Genomic DNA, 13,695 nt, shown 5'->3' on the forward strand with positions numbered 1-13,695 from the left:
TGTGGAGACCCAGGATGTGGCACTGGCTTGTCCTCAATTTATCCGAAATCACTTTCTTTCCATGAAGCATCCAGCTGTCCCTCTCCTCCGGCTCCGCTCCGGGGCTGTGAGCCCTGCCTGGGCGGCTCCGGGGCCAGGTCCTGTCTCTTTTGAGGGTAGCCTTAGTAAATTGGCTTTTGTGAAGGGTCTCTTTGGGTTTTGTATCTCTCCTGCCAGAACTTTGCAGTGGGAATCGTCTTTTTTTTTTCTTCCCCTCTTTTTTTTTTTTTTTTTTTTTTTAAAAGAGCCGAAGAGAACACCTCACTTAAAAATATGTATTTCTTTGTAATTCGTAACTTCCAAAACACTTTAAGAATTAAAGAAAAAAGGGAAAAAAAAAAAAAAAATCAACTTGTGGTGGGGAATTGCCACCAGGTAGGAGCGTCTTTTGTACCTGGCATCCTTCTGGGCTGGCGTTGCGTGTCCTGCCGGGGGTCGGTCGGGCTCCCCAAGCAGCATCTCAGTACTTTGAGGCTTATCAGGCGTTAATGTATCATTTCTATAAGCATATATATTTTTGTTGTTGTCAAGGAAGTATTTACGATGAATTTTCTCCTCCCGTAGAAAGTTGCGATGTTGTCCATTTCAATGAGTTAAACAAAAGAGATGAATAAAACAAAGGTACATACTTACGAGCTTTTTTTCCTGAGTAGGCCTTTCCTATGGAAAACATAGAGTTCTTCTTTTAATTTTAGAGATGACGGTGTTCTGAAGTGTTAAACGGGTGGGAGGCCGGGGAGCCGAGAGACCTTCTTGCTACTAACAGGATTTGATTTCATTTCTTTTTATACAGAGAGATAAATTTAAAAAAAAAAAAAAAAGCACCTGAAGAAGTGGTGCTTCTCTAACTGGGGAAAACCTGCCTTATGCAGCCAGACCCGTGGCTGTACCCAGCAGCTTTGCTGTGGGAGGAAGGAGGGGAGAGAAAATAAATACATATATATATATATATACACACACTGCTGGTAATGTGCAAGGCCCCTGCGTGAGCAGGGAGCAGCGGCTCTCGTAGCGTTGAGTCAGCACCGAGGAGTGACACTGTTTGCAAAATTCCAAGTGTAAATTTGATGGGTTTTGTTCTGTTTGGGTTTGGTTTTTGGTTTTTTTTTAAATTGCCAGTTCATGCCTGGTGTGCAGAAAAAAAAAAAAAAGAGAAGTTCTGTAAGATGCAGAGTGCACTAAATAAACCAGTCACCTCTTGAGGGGTTTTTTAATTTCTATTTTTTTTTTTTTTTTTCTTTCCACCATGCAGCTGCCAGCTCTGGGCCGTGGTGGAGCTTTTGTTGTTGTTGTTGTTGTTCTGGCTTTTCTTCCTGAGCCCATCCAATTTGGAAGGAAAAGTCATGTTCCAGTGCTGAATCCTCTTAGGAGGCCGATGCCTATTTATTGTCTTTCCAAATTGGCAAATCCCTGGAAAAGCCTGCCCGGGAGCGAGCGGTCCTTAAACCGGCACCGCAGCCCTGACCTCGCAGGCTCTGCCCGCTCCTCGTGCCGCTGCCCCCCCGGTTTTGGGGTCCCACTCGTCGGCGCAGTCTGGGGTTGCCTGTCCCAGCTTTCGCAAAAGCAAAGCCGGTGCCGGCGTCCGTCGGCGCGGTGCCGGTGCCGCCGGGTCCCCGCCGGCCCCGCGGGGCTCTGGGTCTCTCCAGCCGGCCCCGCGGCCACGCTTCTCTGGCACCGGTTCCTTTTGCGGCAGGGGCTGAAAATAACGCTGAGGACCTCGGAGGTAACGGCGACCGCGAGGGTGGGCGCCCGTCCCTCTGTCCCAGCTCAAGCAAAGGACAGACGGACGGGGCTTCTGTCCCTTGCCCTGGGTGGCCGATGGCATCTGCCACGCCAGGATGTGGCTCCTGCAGAAGCTGGTTTCACCCTTCCCTTGTCCGAGCCCGCCGACCACCCCGGCGAGCTTTGGGCAGAGCCGCGGCGCTGGCAGGGGCCGCTGCGCCATCTCCAGTGGCTTTTCTTAACTGGTCCCAGTAAGGAGGCTTCCAATGCCTGCACAGGCAAAGGGAGCACGCGGGGGCCGGGGGGGACCAGCCTGGCCAGGCCACGGCCCCCCGTCGCAGGGCTGGGGGCTGCGGGGCCGCTCGCGTCCCCCCCATCCCTGCCAGCAGCTCTTCGTTTCCTTTTTTTTTTTTTTTTTCCTTTTTTTTAAAGGGTCTCTGTACAAAGAAGACAAAAGGATTTACTGGGGGGGGGGGGGGGGGGGAACGTATGCGTTAAAAGGATGTAAAATGTGGTGCAGGTTACAGGCAAGTCATTAGATGGCAATTCGCCCCTCCTTTCTTCCTCCACACGGATCGGTTTTGGGTTTAATGCCAATGTCTAACACGCTGTAGCCAGTTACCCAGCAGAGAAGCGTCTGGTAAGACTCTTACTGTACCTCTCCTGAGTTTCGTTTTGAGACTGAGCGCGCCTTTTTTTGGTTGTACCTTTGTCTCTGTACAGATATTTTGTAATATATTAAATTTTTTCTTTTCAGTTTATAAAAATGGAAAAGTGGAGATTGGAAAATTAAATATTTCCTGTTACTGTATTGCCTTTTGCTCCATTGCACTGAATTATTGCGCTGCTTGCTGTAGCCTTTGCAAATTACACGGTAACTGCGTGTTCTTTTTTCCCTCCTCGTCCTGCCCTCCCCGGTGCTGTCGCTTGGTGCCCGGTGGTGCCGGTAAAGCGAGCTCGGCCCTGGTGCCGGACCGGTGAGGGTGGCCGGGATTTGGCACCGCCAGCCCTCTGCCCTGCGAGGCTGCAGCCGTCTGTAAGCCCCCGAATTCCCCTCTGCGACGTGGGAGCAGGGCCAAGCCCTCGTTAGCCCCTGGGGTGCCGCCCGGCTCTGATGGGTGCCGGTGTCCGGCCGGGTGGGCGATGCCAGAGCTGGAGCGTGGGGGCTGCTTCGTTTCCGGTGGGAGTAGGAAGGGTGAAAGCTTGGAGCTGAAGGAAAGCCAGGAGACGGTGCCCTGGGGGCCAGAAAGGGAAGAGCTGGGAGCCAGAAAGGGAAGAGGTGGGGGTCAGAAAGGGAAGAGGTGGGGGCCAGAAAGGGAAGAGGTGGGGGCCAGAAAGGGAAGAGGTACGGTTAAGGTTCATCTCCAAGCCTTCCCCCAGCTCCTGGCAGCCCCTCGGGCTCTGCAGAAGCCCCCGGGGTGCTTTGGGGGACAGATCCTGCTCCAGCCCTGAGCGGCGAGGGCACGAGGAGGGAGCCGTGGCCGTGGCGGGGGTCTGTGGCCTCCATCCATCTCCCTTCCTCGGCTGTTTCTCCAGGCTGGTCCCGGCTCCAGCCTGGCTCCTTGGGGGGCTGGAGGAGGCTTTGCCCCAGCCCTCGGGCACGGGAAGGGGCAGGATCCGTGGCCGGGGCAGATGTGGAGGGGGCAGGCGGCGGCCGGTCGGGCTCCGTTTGCTCCCCAGCATCACCCTCCGATGGGGCGAGGCGCGGGCAGACCCTCGCTCGCTTCTTTTGGTGACCCTGCCAGGGGCGGGTGGGCAGCTCCAGCCACCCCCGTGCCGGCGGTGGGCGAGCAGAGAGCACCGGGCAGGGCACGGCGAGGGGGGTGCCGGTTGCGGGGGGGGGGCTGCGGGTCTCGGTGCGGGGCTCCCCGCGCGATGGGGGTCCCCGCACCGTGGCTGTGCCTCCCGTAGAGCCCAGCCGTCGTCTCCCGTTCCAGCCCCGGCTTTCTTGCTCTCCTTTCGCCTGGTTTGGCATCCCTGCCGCTGACACATCTTAAAATATATCCCTGTGCAGATGGTGGGGGGGGCGGAGGCGGCCGCAGCGCCGGGTGCTTTACTCTGCCTTTGAAAGCAGGAGCGAGCCTGCGAGCAGCCCAACCTGGCCGCCCGGCCGCCCTCCTCCTGATTTATTAGCGGGGCAGCTGGGAGCCGTGCAGTCGGCTGGGTAGCTAATCCATCCTCCTGGTCCCTGCCCGGGGCGGGAGGCGGCCGGGCTGCTCCGCTCGGCTCTGGGGCCTGGCCCTGGCACGGCAGAAGGGACCCAGCCCAGGCACGACGCCGGCTCACGACATTCCGCCATGGCCCACGACGTTCCGCCGTGGCCCACCTCCCCGCTGCGGGCAGACAAAGCCTCTGGGTAGCCACGGCCGGCCCCGCGCCGGCCCCGCTCCCGCGGCATCCCGCTCGCCGCCTCCACCCTGTCCCGCGGTGACCAAGGCGTTTTATTCTATTTAATTTATTTTTGCATTGAACTTCCCTGGCAGCAGCTGCCGTGCCAAATGGCCGGGGGCTGCGTGGCGCTCGCGGAGCCGACGCTGTAAATCTCCGGCGCTCGCCTCTTCCCCGTTGGGTTACGCTCGGCAGAGCCACAGCTCTCACGGCTGCTGGATCCCACCAAATCCTGCCTCCTCACGGTGCCGTCGCCTGGCCCGAGCCGGGGGATCCGGCACAGCCCTCGTGCTCCCGCGTCCCCCGGGCAGCTCTCCCACTCATCCCGGCACGGGCGGCGCGGTGGTGGCGTGGTTGGGCTCCACGCGTGCCCGTGGGCAGCGGCCGCCGGCACATCCCGGCACCGCGGACGTCGCCCTCGGTAGCACGGTGAGCCCGGCACGTGCTCGGTGCTCGTCCGGGCATGGTGGTGGAGATGGACCGGCAAGGGCTTGCGGAGGAGGAGGAAGAGGAGCAGGGGCCTTCCCGCGAAGGCTGCGAGAGCTCGGCGCTGCCGATCACCGTGGAGCAGCCTCACCCCGCCGAGGTGCTGCCCGCCTGGAGAGTCCGGTGCCGCTGGACTTTTCCACCTGGAGCGGGCGCAGCCGTCGCTCCACGGATCCAGGCGGTGGGGATGAGCCGCATCGGAGCACGGTGAAACCCGCGCAGCGGCGCAGCACGGCTCGCCGTTGCCGTTCGGTGATCCCAAGGCATCGGTTGCTCTCTGCAAACCAAAGCGAGCGTGCCGGCTGCTCTTCCCCTGCCTCAGTTTCCCCACCTGCAAAACCAGCTCTTGCAACCGCTGTGCGAGCGCGTACATCCGCCCGCTCACGCGTGTCCGTGCGCCCCAGGTGCGCGCACATGCATGGACACGCGTGTGCGCGCCCCTGGGGCGCACGCACATGCGTGTTCACGCGTGTGCGTGGACGCCAGTCACCAGGTGTCGCTCTCGGCACGGCCACCACCTCCCACCGCGTCCCCATCCTCCTCCCCGGCTATATTTGTCCTTCCAGCTGCTCCGGCTGTCGGTATTAAAGGTTTTTCTTGCAATTTAGACATTTCCTTCCAAAAAATCCTTTCACACCTTTCCTTGGCATTTGGGGAGGGGGGAAATTAAAGGATTGGAAAGGAGGGGGTGGGATAAAACCACTAAAAAAATGTGGAGGTGTTGGAGGCCACGATGTGCCGGGGATGGAGGCGGGTGTTGGGGCTGGTTTTTTTTGGGGGAGTGAAGGATGGGTGTGTGAGCCCCGGTGCTTTCCATCCCGTGGGATCCAGCACCTTCCATGAGCCCCAGCACTTTCCATCCCGTTGGATCCAGCGCCTTCCGTGAGCCCCGGCGCTTTCCATCCCGTGCCATCCAGCGCCTTCCGTGAGCCCCGGCGCTTTCCATCCCGTGGCATCCAGCGCCTTCCGTGAGCCCCGGCGCTTTCCATCCCGTGCCATCCAGCGCTTTCCGTGAGCCCCAGCACTTTCCATCCCGTGCCATCCAGCACTTTCCGTGAGCCCCGGCGCTTTCCATCCCGTGCCATCCAGCGCCTTCTGTGAGCCCCGGCGCTTTCCATCCCGTGGGATCCAGCGCCTTCTGTGAGCCCCGGCGCTTTCCATCCCGTGGCATCCAGCACTTTCCGTGAGCCCCGGCGCTTTCCATCCCGTGGGATCCAGCACTTTCCGTGAGCCCCGGCGCTTTCCATCCCGTGCCATCCAGCGCCTTCCGTGAGCCCCGGCGCTTTCCATCCCGTGGTATCCAGCGCCTTCCATGAGCCCCCGTACTTTCCATCCCGTGGCATCCAGCGCTTTCCGTGAGCCCCGGCGCTTTCCATCCCGTGGGATCCAGCGCCTTCCGTGAGCCCCGGCGCTTTCCATCCCGTGGCATCCAGCGCCTTCCGTGAGCCCCGGCGCTTTCCATCCCGTGCCATCCAGCGCCTTCCATGAGCCCCGGCGCTTTCCATCCCGTGGGATTCAGCACCTTCCGTGAGCCCCAGCACTTTCCATCCCGTTGGATCCAGCGCCTTCCGTGAGCCCCGGCGCTTTCCATCCCGTGGCATCCAGCGCCTTCCATGAGCCCCGGCGCTTTCCATCCCGTGGCATCCAGCGCCTTCCATGAGCCCCGGCGCTTTCCATCCCGTGGGATCCAGCACCTTCCGTGAGCCCCGGCGCTTTCCATCCCGTGGCATCCAGCACTTTCCGTGAGCCCCGGCGCTTTCCATCCCGTGGCATCCAGCACTTTCCGTGAGCCCCGGCGCTTTCCATCCCTTGGGATCCAGTGCTTTCCATGAGCCCTGGCGCTTTCCATCCCGTGGCATCCAGCGCCTTCCATGAGCCCCGGCACTTTCCATCCCGTGGCATCCAGCGCCTTCCGTGAATCCTGGCACTTTCCATCCCGTGGCATCCAGCGCCTTCCGTGAGCCCCGGCGCTTTCCATCCCGTGCCATCCAGCGCCTTCCGTGAGCCCCGGCGCTTTCCATCCCGTGGCATCCAGCGCTTTCCATGAGCCCCGGCGCTTTCCATCCCGTGCCATCCAGCGCCTTCCGTGAATCCCGGCACTTTCCATCCCGTGGCATCCAGCGCCTTCCATGAGCCCCGGCGCTTTCCATCCCGTGGCATCCAGCGCCTTCCGTGAGCCCCGGCGCTTTCCATCCCGTGGGATCCAGCACCTTCCGTGAGCCCCGGCGCTTTCCATCCCGTGGCATCCAGCACTTTCCGTGAGCCCCGGCGCTTTCCATCCCGTGGCATCCAGCACTTTCCGTGAGCCCCGGCGCTTTCCATCCCTTGGGATCCAGTGCTTTCCATGAGCCCTGGCGCTTTCCATCCCGTGGCATCCAGCGCTTTCCGTGAGCCCCAGCACTTTCCATCCCGTGCCATCCAGCACTTTCCGTGAGCCCCGGCGCTTTCCATCCCGTGCCATCCAGCGCCTTCTGTGAGCCCCGGCGCTTTCCATCCCGTGGGATCCAGCGCCTTCTGTGAGCCCCGGCGCTTTCCATCCCGTGGCATCCAGCACTTTCCGTGAGCCCCGGCGCTTTCCATCCCGTGGGATCCAGCACTTTCCGTGAGCCCCGGCGCTTTCCATCCCGTGCCATCCAGCGCCTTCCGTGAGCCCCGGCGCTTTCCATCCCGTGGTATCCAGCGCCTTCCATGAGCCCCCGTACTTTCCATCCCGTGGCATCCAGCGCTTTCCGTGAGCCCCGGCGCTTTCCATCCCGTGGGATCCAGCGCCTTCCGTGAGCCCCGGCGCTTTCCATCCCGTGGCATCCAGCGCCTTCCGTGAGCCCCGGCACTTTCCATCCCGTGGTATCCAGCGCCTTCCGTGAGCCCCCGTACTTTCCATCCCGTGGCATCCAGCGCTTTCCATGAGCCCCGGCGCTTTCCATCCCGTGCCATCCAGCGCCTTCCGTGAATCCCGGCACTTTCCATCCCGTGGCATCCAGCGCCTTCCATGAGCCCCGGCGCTTTCCATCCCGTGCCATCCAGCGCCTTCCATGAGCCCCGGCGCTTTCCATCCCGTGGGATTCAGCACCTTCCGTGAGCCCCAGCACTTTCCATCCCGTTGGATCCAGCGCCTTCCGTGAGCCCCGGCGCTTTCCATCCCGTGGCATCCAGCGCCTTCCATGAGCCCCGGCGCTTTCCATCCCGTGGCATCCAGCGCCTTCCATGAGCCCCGGCGCTTTCCATCCCGTGGGATCCAGCACCTTCCGTGAGCCCCGGCGCTTTCCATCCCGTGGCATCCAGCACTTTCCGTGAGCCCCGGCGCTTTCCATCCCGTGGCATCCAGCACTTTCCGTGAGCCCCGGCGCTTTCCATCCCTTGGGATCCAGTGCTTTCCATGAGCCCTGGCGCTTTCCATCCCGTGGCATCCAGCGCCTTCCATGAGCCCCGGCACTTTCCATCCCGTGGCATCCAGCGCCTTCCGTGAATCCTGGCACTTTCCATCCCGTGGCATCCAGCGCCTTCCGTGAGCCCCGGCGCTTTCCATCCCGTGCCATCCAGCGCCTTCCGTGAGCCCCGGCGCTTTCCATCCCGTGGGATCCAGCGCTTTCCATGAGCCCCGGCGCTTTCCATCCCGTGCCATCCAGCGCCTTCCGTGAATCCCGGCACTTTCCATCCCGTGGCATCCAGCGCCTTCCATGAGCCCCGGCGCTTTCCATCCCGTGGCATCCAGCGCCTTCCGTGAGCCCCGGCGCTTTCCATCCCGTGGGATCCAGCACCTTCCGTGAGCCCCGGCGCTTTCCATCCCGTGGCATCCAGCACTTTCCGTGAGCCCCGGCGCTTTCCATCCCGTGGCATCCAGCACTTTCCGTGAGCCCCGGCACTTTCCATCCCTTGGGATCCAGTGCTTTCCATGAGCCCTGGCGCTTTCCATCCCGTGGCATCCAGCGCCTTCCATGAGCCCCGGCACTTTCCATCCCGTGGCATCCAGCGCCTTCCGTGAATCCCGGCACTTTCCATCCCGTGGCATCCAGCGCCTTCCGTGAGCCCCGGCGCTTTCCATCCCGTGCCATCCAGCGCCTTCCGTGAGCCCCGGCGCTTTCCATCCCGTGGCATCCAGCGCTTTCCATGAGCCCCGGCGCTTTCCATCCCGTGCCATCCAGCGCCTTCCGTGAATCCCGGCACTTTCCATCCCGTGGCATCCAGCGCCTTCCATGAGCCCCGGCGCTTTCCATCCCGTGGCATCCAGCGCCTTCCGTGAGCCCCGGCGCTTTCCATCCCGTGGGATCCAGCACCTTCCGTGAGCCCCGGTGCTTTCCATCCCGTGGCATCCAGCACTTTCCGTGAGCCCCGGCGCTTTCCATCCCGTGGCATCCAGCACTTTCCGTGAGCCCCGGCGCTTTCCATCCCTTGGGATCCAGTGCTTTCCATGAGCCCTGGCGCTTTCCATCCCGTGGCATCCAGCGCCTTCCATGAGCCCCGGCACTTTCCATCCCGTGGCATCCAGCGCCTTCCATGAATCCTGGCACTTTCCATCCCGTGGCATCCAGCGCCTTCCGTGAGCCCCGGCGCTTTCCATCCCGTGCCATCCAGCGCCTTCCGTGAGCCCCGGCGCTTTCCATCCCGTGCCATCCAGCGCCTTCCGTGCCACGGGACCGGGCTGCCGCGCTGCGAAGGTGTTTGGAGGGCAGCGGTGCCATTGCAGATGGCGTCGCCGGGCCGTGCCCCCCGTGCCCTTTGCGGTGGCACAGCACGGGTGGGCTTTGCCGGGCACGGGCGGCTTGGGGGGCTCTTTGGGAAGGGTCCTGCCCCGTCCCCGCTCCCGGAGCGGGGGGAACGACAGTGGGGGGACGTTGTCCCCGTGCCACGGGGCCGCCTGGCCTGGCGAGCCCCCCCGCCCTGCCGCGGCGGCAGCTTGATTAAAAAGGCGGCGCGGGCGGCGCGGCACAGCTGGTGCCTCCTGCCAGCACCCCGAGCGGAAAGGCGCCCGCGATTAACATCTCCAATTAGCGGGAAAGCGAAGCCGCCGCAGCCCGGGGGGTTCCCCGGCCCCCGCGTACCCCCCGGTGTCACCTCCCGGGGACGCCGCGGCCAGGCTGGGCCGTGGCTGGCGGCCACCCGGGCTTGCTCCGGCCCGTGTCCCCGTGTCCCCACGGCTGCGGCGGTGGCCGTGCCAGCGCTCCCGTGCCGCTCCGCCAAGCCGGCGCTGAGCACCTTTCATTTTTGGGGACACTCCCCTCCCGGCCATCATGCCCACCGCCGCGCTCCCCACGTGCTGCCCGGCCTGCGGAAGGGGGGCACGGGCAGGGTGACCCCCGCGCCCCGCCGCACCCCAGCACCCCGGGGACCGCGGCAGGCGCCCGTACGGGGACGGGGCACTCGGGTGCCGCCGGTGGCCGCGGGCACGGGGCCCGGCACCGCACCCCGACCCGGCGCATCGCCGGCCCTGCCGCCGCCGGCGCAGCTGAGCCGAGGCGAGGGGGGCTGCTGGGGGAGGGCCTGCGCCTGCACGCTTTCACCTGCCATTTAATTGGATGTATTTTTAATTAATGGTGCCTCTGGGACCAACATGAGACAACATGATCTCTGAATAGGGGCAGGGGAGGAATTGGGGAAGGTGGGAGGATTGGGCCGCGGGGTGCGCTTACGCGCCAAACGCTGCCATCAATCACCCCCTACTTTTCGGCTCTGGACTTTTGGCTGGGGCTCAAGGCGGGCGCTGGGGCCGCGGCCCCCCCCCTGCCGCCGCCTGGCACACGTGTGATGAGCGGCACGGCCTCAGCTGCCGTTGGCGGCGGCGGCAATGCCGGGGGCGGGGGGGGGGGAGGGCATTTTGCTGGGGGTGGCGATGCCGGGGGGAGCGTGCCAGCTCTCGCCGCGGCGTTCGCCGGCAAACCCCGCTCCAAACGTGCTGCCTGGCTGCTTTTGCTGGGACGCCCAGGTCAGGGTGGGAGCCTGGGGGGGCTCCTGGACCCTCAGGGGAGCCCCCCAGCCCCCTCCCACAGCAGCAGCCCCTCAGCCCCCCGCTTCTGCCCCACGGACGCTCTCGCCGCCCGCCGCCCCCCGCGCCCCCACCCTCGCTTTGTTCCTATTTCCCAGCCCGGCGAGGCGGGGGTGGGGGGGCACAGCTGGTTCAGGCACATCCCCCCCCCCACCTTCTGGCACAGCCCCGGGGGGGCCCGGCCGGTGCGGCGGTGCCGGGGCAGCTGCCCAGCCCTGCGAGGGGCCTGGGGGGGGTGGGTTTCGCCCGTGGCAGGTGCCGCGGCGCAATGTAGGGCAGGCATTAATATTTAGTGGCGCTGGGGGGGGTGCGGGGGGGCCGCGCCGGGGTGGTGGCACAGCTGCCTCCTGCGCTGGAATGCGAACTGCGGCTTGCGGGGACGGCCGCCGCCGCCGGACCCCCACGGCCCCCGCGCACCTGCCCGGCGAAGCGGGGGGCACGCTGCGGCAGGGGGCACAGCCCCGGGTAACCGGTCCCGGCTGCGGGCACGTGGGAGGTGTGAAATGCGGTGGTGGCCAAGCCCCAGCCCCTTGAAGCCATCGGCCACTTGTGCGGGGACGGGAAGGTCCTGGGGGGTTCCCAGCCCGGCGCTGGGCTGGCTCCCCGGCGCTTGGGCCACCGGCCGCGATGCCACCGCTGCGGCAGGGCCATGGGGACAGCCGGCGGCACGTCAGGCGTGGGGAGCGGCCGCCGTGTGCTGGTTTTGCCGTTTCGCAGGGAAACGCGGCATCATCACACCCCGGCCCTTTGCCGCCCGGTGACGGTGGCGATGGCCGGAGGTGTCGCACCCTTTTGTTCCGGCATCCCGGGATGCTTCGCCGGGAGCAGCCGGGGGCCTGCGCTGCCGTCCCTTCTCCCTTCTGAGTGGCAGCGGGGTGCTGTGCCCGTGGCTGGACCCTCGCCATGGCCGCACCTTCATCCTGTGGCTGGACCCTCGCCATGGCCGGACCCTCACCATGGCCAGACCCTCACCATGGCCGGACCCTCACCATGGCCGGACCCTGATCGTGGCCAGACCTGCACCATGGCTGGACCCTCACCGCGGCCAGACCCTCGCCATGGCCAGACCCTTACCATGGCCAGACCCTTACCATGGCCAGACCCTCACCATGGCCGGCCCCTCACCATGGCTGGACCCTCACCACGGCCAGACCGTCATCATGGCTGAACCCTCGCCCTGGCCAGACCCTCACCATGTCCAGACCCTCACCATGGCCAGACCCTCACCATGGCTAGACCCTCACCACGGCCAGACCCTCATCATGGCTGAACCCTTGCCCTGGCCAGACCCTCACCATGGCCAGACCCTCACCACAGCCAGACCCTCGTCATGGCCAGACCCTCACCACGGCCAGACCCTCACCACAGCCAGACCCTCACCACGGCCAGACCTTACCATGGCTGGACCCTTGTCATGGCCAGACCCTCGTCATGGCTGGACCCTTGCCCTGGCCAGACCCTCACCGTGGCTGGACCCTCGCCATGGTCGGACCCTCACCATGTCCAGACCCTCACCATGTCCAGACCCTCACCATGGCTAGACCCTCACCACGGCCAGACCCTCATCATGGCTGAACCCTTGCCCTGGCCAGACCCTCACCATGGCCAGACCCTCACCACAGCCAGACCCTCGTCATGGCCAGACCCTCACCACGGCCAGACCCTCACCACAGCCAGACCCTCACCACGGCCAGACCTTACCATGGCTGGACCCTTGTCATGGCCAGACCCTCGTCATGGCTGGACCCTTGCCCTGGCCAGACCCTCACCGTGGCTGGACCCTCGCCATGGTCGGACCCTCACCATGTCCAGACCCTCACCATGTCCAGACCCTCACCATGGCTAGACCCTCACCACGGCCAGACCCTCATCATGGCTGAACCCTTGCCCTGGCCAGACCCTCACCATGGCCAGACCCTCACCACAGCCAGACCCTCGTCATGGCCAGACCCTCACCATGGCCAGACCCTCACCACAGCCAGACCCTCACCACAGCCAGACCCTCGTCATGGCCAGACCCTCACCACGGCCAGACCCTCACCACAGCCAGACCCTCACCACAGCCAGACCCTCGTCATGGCCAGACCCTCACCACAGCCAGACCCTCACCACGGCCAGACCCTCACCACAGCCAGACCCTCACCACAGCCAGACCCTCGTCATGGCCAGACCCTCACCACGGCCAGACCCTCACCACAGCCAGACCCTCACCACGGCCAGACCTTACCATGGCTGGACCCTTGTCATGGCCAGACCCTCGTCATGGCTGGACCCTTGCCCTGGCCAGACCCTCACTGTGGCTGGACCCTCGCCATGGTCAGACCCTGGCCCCGGCCGGGCGGCACGGGCGCGGGTGGGTTTATTAGCGTGATTCCGGCATTGTGATGCAGAGAGAGTCGGTGCACCAGCTGCTCCTGCCCGGGTGTTTATTGTTACCTAGAGACAGCCCCTGGCTCCCGCCCAGCTCCCCCCCCTGCACGATGCAAAATTTATAGCGCGGCCGGTCCCGCTTTAACTCTCTGCCTCCCGGGCGGGGGGCGGCGGGGGGGGGCCCAGGCCACGGGGCTGCCCAGGAGAGCCGGCCGGGGCGGCGGGGCGATGCCGCGCGGTGCTGAGCCACATCGTGCGATGGCACGCCATGCTGCGCCGTGCTGCGCCGTGCCATGCTGAGCCACGCCGTGCTGTGCCATGCCATGCCATGCCATGCTATGCCATGCTGCACCATGCCATGCTGTGCCATGCCGTGCAGCGCTGGGCCGAGCTGGGCCATGCTGAGCAGTGCCATGCCATGCCATTCCATGCTGTGCCGTGCCATGCTGTGCCATGCCATGCTGTGCTGTACTGTGTCATTCTGTGCCATGTCATGCCATGCCATACCATGCTGTGCTGTGCCTTGTTGTGCTGTGCCATGTCATGCTGTGCCATGCCATGCCATACCATACCGTGCTGTGCCATACCATGCCGTGCTGTGCCATACCATGCTGTGTTGTGCCATATCGTGCTGTGCTGTGCCATGTCGTGCTGTGCCATGTCATGCTGTGCCATACCATGCTGTGCTGTGCCATTCTGTGCCATGCTGT

The sequence above is a fragment of the Pelecanus crispus genome, chromosome 18 (assembly GCF_030463565.1).
Source record: "Pelecanus crispus isolate bPelCri1 chromosome 18, bPelCri1.pri, whole genome shotgun sequence".
NCBI classification, from domain to species: Eukaryota; Metazoa; Chordata; class Aves; order Pelecaniformes; family Pelecanidae; genus Pelecanus; species Pelecanus crispus.